Below are 13,057 nucleotides of genomic sequence, written 5' to 3' on the forward strand. Positions count from 1 at the left end.
GGGTTGATGGACTGCTAATCCGGCTGTGAATTATGTCTTCCTGTAGAATGGAAGGCTTCCACAGATGGGGTAGAGGCAACCTCATATATCACCCCTGACCTTTGCCCTCTCAGTCCCGAGACACACACACACACATACACACACACACACACACACACACACACATACACTAACCACTGAACCGTCTTGCCAAGTGAGTGGCAGTATGGTCTGTTCTAGGGACTAAATACAGTTGACACTATTGCTTGGATGGGTGCAACTGGCAAGGACAATTTTTGCAGCTAATGCTGGAAGTGTGGCAATCAGAGAAGCTGCCAGCTGTCTCACTTAAATTCTTAGCTCTCTCGCTCTCTTTTTTTAAAATCGTTTTGCTTACATAATCCACCCCCTTTTTATTTTCTAATTCTCTCCTTGCAAAGCTGGCACCAGAGGGGAAGGGCTGGGGTGGAGGGGGTAGCAATTACACATCGGTTTGGGGATCATTTACATTTTGCAATTACAATTTAAAAATAAGTCTCGTTAATGATCTCCACGTGTAAACGACAAACCCTAACTGACATATATACTCTCCTGGGCCTGCCTGCCTCCCCCAGAGTCAGGGCTCAGTGGAGGCAGAGGTGCCTAGGAAGACATAGGAGGAGGCTGGGGGCCGGTGTCTGAGGGGTGGCAAGAGCAGGTCATATGCCTTTGAGGTTGGTACAGGACAGATTCAGGACTGAAACCTTGGAAATCAAGAGTTCTGGACTCCAGCTTCTTCTCTTCCCTGCACTCATGCTAGGTCCTAGCCCATCTTCTTCTGAGCCTGGCACTGTAGGAACTCTGCTAGGGAGAAAGGGAGCCCCAAATGCTGATATCCTCTGAGGTGGGGATTTTCAAAGTCCTGTTGGGCAAACATAAACCTTAGTTCTCAAGAGCCAGCCAGTGTACCTGGATAGTCATGGATTGGGTAAAGGAGCTGATTCCATACTCAGGGTTCAGGAAGGGAACAGCATTTGTTGTATCCCCATTTAGGAGAGACATATCTCCTCTTCTCAGTTGGTGAACACATAGTTATCGGAGTCCTCTGGTTCCTTGAGGAAACTTAGGCTTTGGAACCAGACCAACCTAGACTCCAATTCTAGCTCTGCCATTTGCTGCCTGTGAGATTTGGGGCAAGTTACGTAACTTAAGTTTTCTTTTTTTTTTCTTTTCTTTTTTTTGAGACAGGGTCTCACTCTGTCACCCAGGCTAGAGTGCAGTGGCACAGTCTCAGCTCACTGCAACCTCTGCCTCCCAGGCCCAAGTGATCCTCCTGCCTCAGTCTCCTGAGTAGCTGGGGCAACAGGTGCACACCTCCATGCTGGACTGATTTTTGTATTTTTTTTAAAGAGAGAGTGTTTTCCCATGTTCTCCAGCCTGGTCTCTAACTCCTGAGTCCAAGTAATCTGCCTGCCTCGGCCTCCCAAAGTGCTGTGATTACAGGCATGAGCCACTGCGCCCGGACACTTAAGTTTTCTTACCATCATTGTCTTTCTGTAATTGTGGTAATCATATTTACCTCATGGGGCTTCTGTGCAGATTAAATGAGAGAATGCACAAGAATGCACCTCACACAATGTCTGGTGCATCAGAAATGCTCAGAAAATGCCAGTTCCTGTGCAAGCCCCTCCCCTTGAGCCCCAAAGCGCCACCTTCTACTTTCTTAAAACTGCTTCTTTCCCACTACCATGGACACTAGGGAAGGGCGATGTGGTCTGATTTGTGCAGGCCTCCCCTTAAAGTCAAGCCATCTGCACTCTGAGCAGCTCCTGAACGGGCCCCCTCTGAACTCCCTGTAGGATTCTCTCTCTGCAGGCCATGGTTTCAGGCTCCCAGGTCAGCCTTCAGCTTGTCTGCTGTTTCCTGACTCTGGCTGTTCACAAAGCCCAGTTCTGTCTTTTCTGGACATCATAATCCAACCGCATGACATTTTATTGGCCACTGCCCCTCTCTGGGCCCCACATGTGTTCCTTCTCTGTGAATGAGGGAGGAGGACTAGAGGCTCTCCGAGGAGTCTTTCAGGCCTGACATCCTGTAGTCCTTGGATTCTCACTCCCCTCTCTGCTTCCCTCCACGAGATATTTGTGTAGAAAGCTGTTCATCTCTTGTGCAGTTTCATCCAGGCCAGTCTTTGGACTGAGCACTTATAGTCAAGAACTTAGAGTTGTTACTTGAAAAATGCACAAAATAGTTCTTATCTACTGCAAAAAGCGGTATTAATTTTAAAAAATTAGCCAGGCATGGTGATGCACACCTGTAGTTCCAGCTACTCAGGAGGCTGAGGAGGGAGGATTGCTTGAGGCCAGTAGGTTGAGGCTGCAGTGAGCTATGATTGCTCCACTGTACTCCAGCCTGGGTGACAGAGGGAGACCCCTGTCTCTAAAAAACAAACAAGCAAGCAAATAAGAGGCATGCATCTTGCAAAGGGAAGAGGTCCCAAGCAGGCCAGATGGCCCAGGGCAGAGGACATGGAAGTGGGTGCGTGGTCAGAAAGCTCCTTGAAGGTAGGGACTACATGTTACCAGTTTTGCTGTTTATTATAACACAGTTAAATGTTATGTTTTAAATATTGTTCTAAAAACTTGCTTTTTAAACATAGGTTATATGATTGATAGCTTTCTGGGCCAAAACAAATAGATCTACTCCATTACTTTTAACTGCTGCATAGTTTTCTATTATATAGATGTATAATTATTTATTTATTGTAGTTATTTTTTAAATTAGAAGTATGTGTGAGAGGAAAAAGCAAACAGTGTAAAAGATACAAAATAAAAACTCTCCCTTCCTACCCTCACCTCTCCCCACAAGGCTCATGATCCAAAGTCAACCACAACAGCTTCTGGCTTTAGTTATTTGATGGCCAACATTTATTATATTAGATAATATGCTTAAGCCCTTTTTTCTCAGTTTATCTATTTATCCATTAACTGTCTGCTATGAAAGTTGAGGAAATTAGCACACATCCTTCCCCTCCAATTTATATTACTTTGATAAGTTTTTATCAAATTACATTTGATATTATCTATTTTTAGTTCATAGCATTATATGTACTATATAACATATATACACCATATATAATATATCCTATATATTAATATAAGTATAAATCTTCTAAATCTTAATAATGTAAAATGATAGTAATAGACTAAATAACACATACCATATAGCATTATATATACTATAAAGATTATGTATTATATAGTGTAGCACTACATATTATATATAATATATAATGTATACTCTGTAGTATATCTCTATATAATATAGTATATAGCATTATATATCATACATAATACTGTATACTACATGATATATAATATATAATACATGATATATAATATATAATACTATACACTATATTATATAGTATACTATATAATGTATGCAGTATTTTAAAATCACATATAATAAATAGTATATTATAATATACATTATATAATATGTAATATTATATGTTTATATAATATGAGGTATATTATGTGCTATGTACTATAATACATATGTATGCTATGTACTATAATATATAATTATATATGATATATAGGATCTATAGTATGCCTTATACTTTTATACTGTATATAATATACTGTATATAGTACTACATATTATATTTTGCATAATAATAAGTTATCTATGATTTTTACATTGTTAAGATTTAGAAGATTTATACTGTTACATTGCTGTAGTTTACCTCTGCATTCTACAGGTGATTATAAGATGGAAATCTGTTTAAAAGCATTAAAACCACTGTGGGCATGGCAATATCTTCAACCACAGAACTAAGCAGTGTGAATGGCCTGTGGAAGGGTCGTTACAACGTGGCTGCTGTGGAAGAACCTTCTGAGCCTTGTGGTGTCATGACTGGTGCCCTCAGCAGCCACTCTTTCTTGTTCAGTGTTCTCCGCCTCTTCGGATTTCTTCGTTTGCTGGGCTACAACCTCTAGTTATTTTTTATATCAACGAGTGGGAAATAAACTCCAAGTTCTCACATGTCCAACACTGGCTTTGTCTTCATACTTGACTGATAACCGGACTGCGCTCAGAATCCCAGGTTCAAAACCTTTTTCTCCTAGAACTTGCTGACATGGCTGCACCATCTCCTTGTTTCCAATCTTGCAATGAGGATCCATGGGAACGTGTCGTTCTCTCTTCTTTTCCCATTAAAGTTCTGATTTCACCACCATGTGTTGGGGCTTGAGGTTTGCTTTCTGTTCTCCTTTCTTAGCACTGGGATCTTTTAAGTCTGAAGTCACCTGTCTGCTTCAGCACAGGGAAATCTCCATTTTGCTACGTCTTCATTTCTTTTCTTTTGTCGTCTGTTTTCTCCTTCTGGGACATCCATTGCCCTGCACAGTGCCTGACACAGAATAGGTGCTCAGTAAATGAGGCCTGGATTTGCTACTTGGGACCTGGGTTCTAATTAGGGCCCTATCTCCAACTTGCTGCATGGACTTGGGCAAGTTTCCTTATTTGTCTCGGGAAGAAGTCAGACCTCATGACGACTCAGGACCCTTCCACCTCTGTCGGTTGTCTGACAGTCTGCCCTAGTGCCTGGAGTTCCCACTGCTTCCAGAATTGGAGAAGAAGTGTTCATTTCCTGAGGAGTGAAGAAAAGGCTGAGGCTGGGTTTCAGGTCAGCCGCAGCAGCTGGCTTCTCACTGTGGACAGCTCCTTTGGACCCTCCATCTCCCCAGCATCCGCTCTCTGTCCCTCTTGGGGAGCTCTCTGCCTGACCTTCCCCATCATTCTGAAATGGGCTTCCTCACCTCCCTGTCTCCCTCTGCCCATCTTCCCTACTCCCCACACTTCCCCAGCTCACATGCACACAGCTTCTGCTAGTGAAATCATCCCTGACCGTGGCAAGTGCCTCATTAAGTGAGCTCTATTTCTCACGTTTATGAACTGCAGGACAAAGAGACAGCAGACTGCTCTTCCCAGTGCCACAAAGCACAGGCTCTCACTGGAGACAGCCAGGCCCTAAACAGAGAGGAAAGCTCCGAGGGGGGCTGAAGACAGCAAGGATCATCCCCAGCCCCAGGCAAACCTGTGCCCTTGGGGAGTCATCTTAGAAGAGTAGCCCCGTTTACTTCTCCTTCCCATCCCAGAGCCTGGCTCTGGGAGCAGACATCTCACGTGCAGCACCCTGCCTGCTCCGATCAACCTACTCTGGACAGAACCTCCTGATCTGGAAGTAGAGACACTTTGTTCCTTTTCCCTGGACAGGCTTGACCCTGGAAGACCCAGACTAACAAATGCTCAGATCCCAGGGGATTAGTAACCGTTCTAAGCATCCTAATTGGTCCCTGAGGGCCAGAGTCCACTGTGCAAAATTGCCTTCTTCTCCTCCTCTTCTTCCACTCCCTGGTCCTTGCCCTAGCATGAGAGATGATGTCCATCTCACCGGAGAAAGAAGAGGGCAAAGTGAAGGCAAGATCTTGAGCATCGAGACTACAAAGATTCTGTGCTAAAGGCAGGACTCTTTCTTTCCACCCAGACCATAATAATAGGAAATGGGTTGCATTGCGAAAGTCAGAATTAAGCTTCACTGCGAGTTATAATTTTCAGACCCATTCCTAGTATTCAAAGACTCTGCTGCTAATATGAAACACTCCTCTTCTGTGTCTGAGAGCAGCTGAAAGGGCCAGCACATGACTAAAGTTTTCCCTCTTAGGAGCCAGAAAACCACAGCCCCTTTCCAAGGCTGGAGGTTGAAGGGGACGGGACCTGGCAGAGAACAACCCGAGCCAGTGGGAGGTAGAACACAGCTCCATCCTCGCACTTCTGTTTAATAGCTGCCTGCCTCAGAGGATGTGGGTAATAACCCTGCTGCTGGCTCACTGGCTGCCCATGCAGACTGCTGCCTGGAATCTCTCTGGGCTGAGAGTGGAAGAGAAGACTCTGAAGTGAACAGGAAGGGGCTTCTTTGGCAATCTTGGACTCAGGGAGATATGACAAGAGAGGGGATGCTCCCTAACGATGGGGTGCCCTGACTTGAAAACACTAATACTGCTCCACTGGACACGCTTTCCCAAGATACAGCCAGCTGCCTCTTAGCCTGTGCGTCATGGACAGATTTCATTCCAGAACAGGGACTTCTTTACAGCTGTGGGTGGTCCCTGGAAAGCCAAGGGTGTGCGGGGAAAGGCCAAGTGGAGACCGTCACAGAGAGCAGGCTGACTGCATGCCCCCTTCTACCCCACTTCACTCCTCCTGGGCCCCAGCAGGGCCCCTCAGTCCAGTATGACAAGACAGAGACACCGACAGAATCCCAGTCAATGTGATTCAGAGCCCTGGCCCCAGAGCCGCCAAGAGCAGGGTGAGGCACAGACAGCCTGGCTTTCGTATGTGCCCCATGCGTTCCCGGAGCTCTGCTCCCAGACAGCTACGACACATTATCAGATTCCAATTATACATCGCCTTTGAGATGCGGTCTTCAGCCATACATTTCCATCATTTTGTGTTCTTTAATTTTGTTCCTTCTCCTCCTAATTGAACACACAGTCCAATGAGTCCACGATGAAGACTCAAGATTTGCCGCTTTCAGCTCGCTTAACGTTTTCCATCTTCGTCTCAGTCGTATTATGTTTATGAGACCCCTACTTCTTATCGCTGGGATCAGCACTTTCATTTTCCCATCTCCCGCTCATTTTTATAAAATAATAAGAGCAAAATGCAATGAAATATTTAACAAAATGTGTACACACACTGCTGTAGCAGGATGACAGGGCTGATGGAAGGAACTTCCCCACCATGGGAAGGCACAGAGTGTGTGTCCATTAACTGATGTACAAAAGCCCAGGCTCGGCAACACAGAAGGCATTTAGTGGTGTCAGTATAACATGATGCTTGGAAAATCAGGGCATAGGAAAGTCAAAGGACAGCCAGTATTCGAGGGCCCACCTCTAAACTGGCAGCTTGGTTTTATAATCAGCCTCACCTTGTCTGCACTTCTCCAGTTTCTAGGAGTCTCTGTCCTTCCCTGCTATTTCCTGCCCTCACCCTGAGACTTCCAGTTAACCCTGCAGACTCTGGGATCAGACTGTGTGTAACATCTGGAAACTTCCTCAAAGCCCCAGTTTGCTCACCCATGAATGGGAACAACTGTAATGCCGACACCATCTGGTTGTTAAGAAAAAGAGACCAGGTGACCCGTATCTACTGTTAGTGTCATGCCTGGGGCACAGGAATGGCTCAGTAAGTGGCAGTTGTTATTAATTCTATATTATCATCTCACTCACATCCAAATTGGCTCCAGAAACTAACAAACTTATTCTCACTGTTGTGTAAATGGCTGCTGGGACTCAAAGGGTTATGCTTCTTGGATTGGCTTGTTTTACATTTTAAGAGCAAGCCAGGCCAGGCATGGTGGCTCATGCCTGTAATCCCAGCACTTTGGGTGGCCGAGGTGGGTGGATCACAAGGCCAGGAGTTTGAGACCAGCCTGGCCAACATGGTGAAACTCCATCTCTACTAAAAATACAAAAATTAGCCAGGCGTGGTGGCAGGCACCTGTAGTCCCAGCTACTCCGGAGACTGAGGCAGGAGAATCGCTTGAACCCGGAAGGCAGAGGTTGCAGTGAGCCAAGATCACACCACTGCACTCCAGCCTGGGTGACAGAGTAAGACTCCATCTCAAAAAAAAAAAAAAAGTAAGTCGGCCAAGCACAGTGACTAATGTCTGTAATCCCAGAACTTTGGAAGGCCGAGGCAGGCGGATCACATCAAGAGACCGAGACCAGCCTGGCCAACATGGTGAAACCCCATCTTTACTAAAAATACAAAAATTAGCTGGGTGTGGTGGTGCACGCCTGTAGTCCCAGCTACTCGGGAGGCTGGGGCAGGAGAATCGCTTGAACCCGGGAGGCAGAGGTTGCAGTAAGCCGAGATCGTGCCACTGCACTGCACTCCAGCTTGGTGACAGAGCAAGATTCCATCTCAAAAAAAAAAGGAAAGAAAAAAAGGAGTTAAGCCAAAGAAATTAAACTATAACCATGTATATATACTGAGGCTCCATAAGGAGGTAGACTTTGTGCAGTCATATTGCATAGGCTGCCCCTTCTCCCCCAGTGAACATGCAAGGCAGAGCCATGATCTTGTCTGCTGGGGGAACAGGGGCCAGTGGGCAAGATGGGACATGCGGGTGAGGAGCAGATTTTCCATAACACAGAAACATGCATGATGATTGTTCCCGCCTTGATCTCCCATGTGTAGTCCTGGAGTGGAAGGGGAAGAAAGGCTTCATGGAACAGTAGGCTTTGGAGCCAAGTGTTGATGAAGGGAAGGGCATGGCTGTGAAATACAGAACACCTTGGTAGCGGACAAGAAACACAGCAAAAGGCACGAGAGCATCTTAGGTTGGGTGATGGAGGGAGTATCTGCTGGGGTGCGAGTCTGCGTGGCCGCGCCACATCCTCTCGCATCATGGCTGTCATCTTCCCTTCCCCAGGGCTGGCTTTCCTGCAGCTTAGGAACACAGAGCCAGTGTACCCGCCCTCCTTCCAAGGGGGTGGTGAGGACCAAGGGTGGGGCAGCCTGGCTGGGCAGCCTTTCCTCCTCTAGCCGATTCCATTGCCGTGGGCTCTATTTAGAGCTCTTGTTTCCCGTGAGCTCTGCCTGGGCCACCAGTAAGGTGCAGGAAGGGCACACGTTGGCTGGGTATGGGCGTCTCAGGAACTAGTGGCTTTTCAATGATAAATTGAATGCACAGAGCCACTTGCTTCCACAACTCTGACTCTTGACTTTTTTTTTTTTTTTCCTAAAGGCAAGTTTTAAAAATTGGAACAAGGTATCATCTAGCCAGAGGACACAGTACAGTCCTCAGAGAGAAAAGGGGCCTGGCTGACCCTTTTAGCTCCGCTGGCTCCAGGAGAATCTGAGGTTGCACCAGAGGTGGAATGCATAGGCTTCAGGGTCCCTCGCCTCCATGCCCTCCTTCCCCCACCAGCCCCTGCTCCGGCCACCCTGCTCACACCTTACATGGTCCCCATGCCTGCTTTCCTCCTCCCCCCAGCTCCCAGGGAGCGTCAGGGCCCTCCTGACTGCCTCAGAGAAGAGAGACTTATGAAAGGGAGGGAGCCCGAGAGGGCTGCCGGAGGTGGCTCTGCGCTTTTCCACCTGGGATCCCAGCGCTGGAGCTGTTTGTCTGTCTCTGTTGAGTTGTGGGTCTCAGGGGCCTGGCCTGTGTTGTTTTCTCAGCTCAGCGCCTGAGCAGCGGCTGCTGTCAGCTCTTGACAAATAATAATAAACCTGGGAATCAGGTTTGTCGAGGGGGACTTCAGTCCCAGGTTCATTTTTAGATCTGTTTCTCTGTGAGTGTGTGCAGACGAGAGAGCACATGATAGTGTCTCCGGGGGAGGGGCGGGCCGGGGCTCCCAGGTGCCCTGACACTCCACCCTAGCCACCACCGTGGAGGAGCTGGAGGGCTCTCCACTGTCCCGATCCCTGGTGCTGCTTGCATGTTGAAAAAAAAAAAGGAAAATAATTGAATAAAAGGCCTCAAGCTCTCTCCTTTCCCTGGGCCTCCCCACCTCTCCCACTCTTGTTGTTTGGCTAGAGATGGAGGGGCTGGAGAGGAAAACAAAAGGGCAGAATCCGCTCTCTAGGTTAGAAGGTTCCAAGGGGGCCACAGGCTGGGGGAGGGATTTGGCTCAGAGCACCCCAGGGCAGCAGCTGTGGCCTCCCTCCCGCCTCCATTCCTGGGGGTGAACAATAGGGGGAGGGGCTCCTGGAATGGGAGAGGTACCGGAAGTTGAACATCACTGGCAAAAGCGGGACCCAGGTGTGGTGAGTGTGAGTTTTGGGGACACAATAGTCATGGCCTCTGGGGCAGAGCAGCACCCACTTTCCAGCAGACAGGACCCACCGCAGGTCATTGCAGCCATCCCCCTGCCTCCAGGTAGGAAAAGGTGCACACCACTTCCGTGAGCAGAATGCAAGGGCTGTGCTCCCCCTTCCAGCCAGCACGCTTTTTTTTCTTTTTTCTGTTTTTTGTTTTATTTTGTTTAAAGGAACCAAAGGGGGAAAAATTGCCAAGTTGTAAAGTGCTTAAAGAGGAGATGAGAATCTTCATCAAAATGCTAAAAGCTGGAGGGGAGAGTAATGTGAGAACTCTTGCCTGCTATTTATGGGATTGATTCTCAGATCAAGAAGAAGCAAGCAGTTGGATGAAAGGAATTATTGTTAAGCTCCTCGGTAGGAAGATCTAATGGACAATTGCCGCTATCAGGGGGAATTAAATTGCTGTTTCAGTTTGTAAAATATATCAGCGGCTTTTTGAAGCCAAAAAAGGTGTGACAGTGAGGCAGGGAGGGCGGTGGGGCTCCAGCACTCTCGTTCCCAGTGTGGAGAGGCAGGAGCAAGACCAGGAAGAGGGCGCGGGAGCAGGGCGGGTGTTGCTCATCTGACTCTCCTGCTCCGTGTTGTGAAGCCCAGTTAAAAAAATAGCTGAACTGGGGACTCAAGGAGGAGAGACTGCAGGCCTGGGACTCTGGCTTCTGTGTGAGTCAGAGCGGCATGGCCGTCAGCAAAGGGCAGGACGGTGGGGCTCCTCTCTGGGAAACCTGGTCGGGCTGGAGTTCAAGGAAGGCAAGTCCTGTCCATGGAGGAGGGAGCGGCTGAGGAGGGTGATGGACCCAGTGCTGGGGCCTGTCCCCAAACACTGCTTTATCATGCTGCTTGTGTGCCCACTAATCCTCCCCATAGTGAACCATGGACACAGAGGGATCCGGCACCCTCTCCTCCAGGGTGGGTCTCTAATGTAAGCTTCTGCTCATCTCTAGGCTGGGGTCAGTGAGTGCATAAGTGATCTGTTGGCCTGACCACAGTGAGGACATATTGTTACTCCAAAAAAAGAACAAACAGTAAAATGGTCTTGGGAGTGGAGACGGGAGAGGAGGTTTAGGCCCTTGGAAGTAGGGCCACAGGCCATTAGGGGGAGGCCACGCTCCTTGGGATGGAAATTGGGGGTTGGGTGGGAAGGGTCTCTGGATTTTCTGGTCTCACAGAAGGCTCTTACCATTTCCAAAGCATTCACTCCATGTGGCATTTAAGGGCTGAAGGAGGATTGAGGGAGAGAGATCTGCACATCTCTTAGGGAGTCAGAAGCAGGCAGTCCTAGCCAAAGCTCATGCTGGCTTCTGCTCTGTCCCCACTCTGTTCCCTGGACACCAGCATCATGATATTAGGGCATGACCTGGCACCACCTCCCAAGTTGGCTTCCCAGAAGGGCGGCAAATGACAATTAGTATGGAGAGCCATGGGTGGCCAAAGCGTCTGCTTGTCTTGATTGTCATCTTTGCCTCCCCACTGAGTATTCCAAGGAGGACCCGGAGGGGCAGTAGGGAAGCAGGTGTTCTGGCTGTGACATTCTGCAAGGACTTGGGCTCTGTGCCGGGTGCAGTGTGCCCTGGGACCTGGGTCATTGTGGAGTCGTGGCTTATTTTTGACCTCTTAGCTGCCCTTCAGGACACAGAGTGAACAAGGATGTGAGACCTGAGTGCAAATCCCACTCAGTTCCTCTGCACCTGCCCCTCCTTCAGTAACATAGATATGTACAACCTCCCTCCCTGGCTCCCAGGCCCCACTCCAAGCCTGACCTCAGCAGACTGGAGGATCTCCATCTCCCCCCATCAGCCCAGGATCAGAAAGACAGGTAGAGAGCAGCACCCACTCAGCCCCAAATTCCTGCTGCCTGAATCCTCAGGGTCCCCATCTTCCTTTCAGCGCCTACAGTCCCTGGGGTGAAGAGGCAGGCGAGGGTGTTTGCTGTGCTGTAAGGTGGGGCAGGCTCTGGGGAGCTTGCCCCTCTTCCCAGATTCCTTAGTCCTCCCCTCCAGGAGCCTCCACTTCTCCCTCTTTTTGAAACATTTCAACACAACAACTGATTTGGAGGTGACAAACCCCTGCTCACATGGTCAAACTTCCCAGCCCATGGTGCATCCTCTCTCTCCATTCTGTCCTCCTCTGCCACCACAAATTGACCTCACCCTTGTCACTGCTCAGTTCTCGGTGCCAACTCCATCCACCAAGCCTCAGGGACCACCGAGCTCTGGCAGACACCCCGCCTCCAGCTTGTCACTTCTAGCCCTTACTGGGTTTTGCAGAGAGACCTGGTGCATGTGTGTGTTTCCATGTGTGTGTGCTCGCATGCACCCACACGCCTTTGCTTCTTTAGATAAATCCACAGAGTCACATGAAATCAGTGACAGGTTGACACCGTTATTTCAAGATTCATCGCTATGAGTTGCCAGCAGAGGAGACCTAGCCAACTCCGTTCTACCAGCAACACTTTTTTTTTCCAGGCATAATTTATAGCACTGGGGTGAATTTGTTTCCAAAAGATGAGTATCACACTATCAGCAACAGCTGCCTCTCATTTTTATTTGTTTTTAAATTTGACTCAAAGTCCAATTCTCCATACACATCCCAAGCTGCAAATCCTAAGGCGACTGATTACATGATTTAGTAAACAGGTTATATTATATAATGCAATTAAAGCGGGCCCTGCGACGCCACCTACAGGCCACTTCTGGGAAGGGAGCTGGGCCAGAGAAGATCATTTTGGACGCAGTGTTGGGGCTGAGGGAAAAAGAGACGGATTGCGCCAGGGTTGAGGAGGCTGCCCCAGAGGGAGATGTTGAAGCCAGCCAGGTTACTAATGCAGCTTTTCGGTCCCTCCTGCTGAGTTCACTGTGTTATTTCAGCCTCTTGCAAATCTGTCTAGACGTCAGAACCCAGGCCTGGGCAGCTGCTCAGAGGGGACGGCTTGGGGGTGGGGGTGGAGGGGTAACCTGGGGGCGTCTGGGCTGAAGGGATTGACAGCTCCTGGCTCGCTGACCTCAGGGGCCTCCTTCCCACTCTCCAACTAGATGGGAGGAAGAGAAGTCAGGCGCTGGCTGGCCTTTAGAAAGAAGCTACAATCCAACCCTTTCCGTTCCATTCAACAAGCACGTGTGCAGTGCAAATCCTGGGCAAAGGCTTCCCGAATGTTCTGGGGAAATCCCTTCATTTTGCAGTCCGAGAGGGAAAGTGACTTGTACAG

The 13,057-nt window shown here is 48.5% G+C and overlaps 1 protein-coding gene across 7 annotated transcripts in view; it reads left to right on the top strand.

Annotated features, from left to right (window-relative positions):
• The window catches only part of PKNOX2 (PBX/knotted 1 homeobox 2), a 267,659-nt gene that overhangs the window by 168,123 nt on the left and 86,479 nt on the right, over positions 1-13,057 (top strand). The window lies entirely within an intron of this gene.

The sequence above is a fragment of the Gorilla gorilla genome, chromosome 9, assembly GCF_029281585.2.
Source record: "Gorilla gorilla gorilla isolate KB3781 chromosome 9, NHGRI_mGorGor1-v2.1_pri, whole genome shotgun sequence".
Lineage (NCBI taxonomy): Eukaryota > Metazoa > Chordata > Mammalia > Primates > Hominidae > Gorilla > Gorilla gorilla.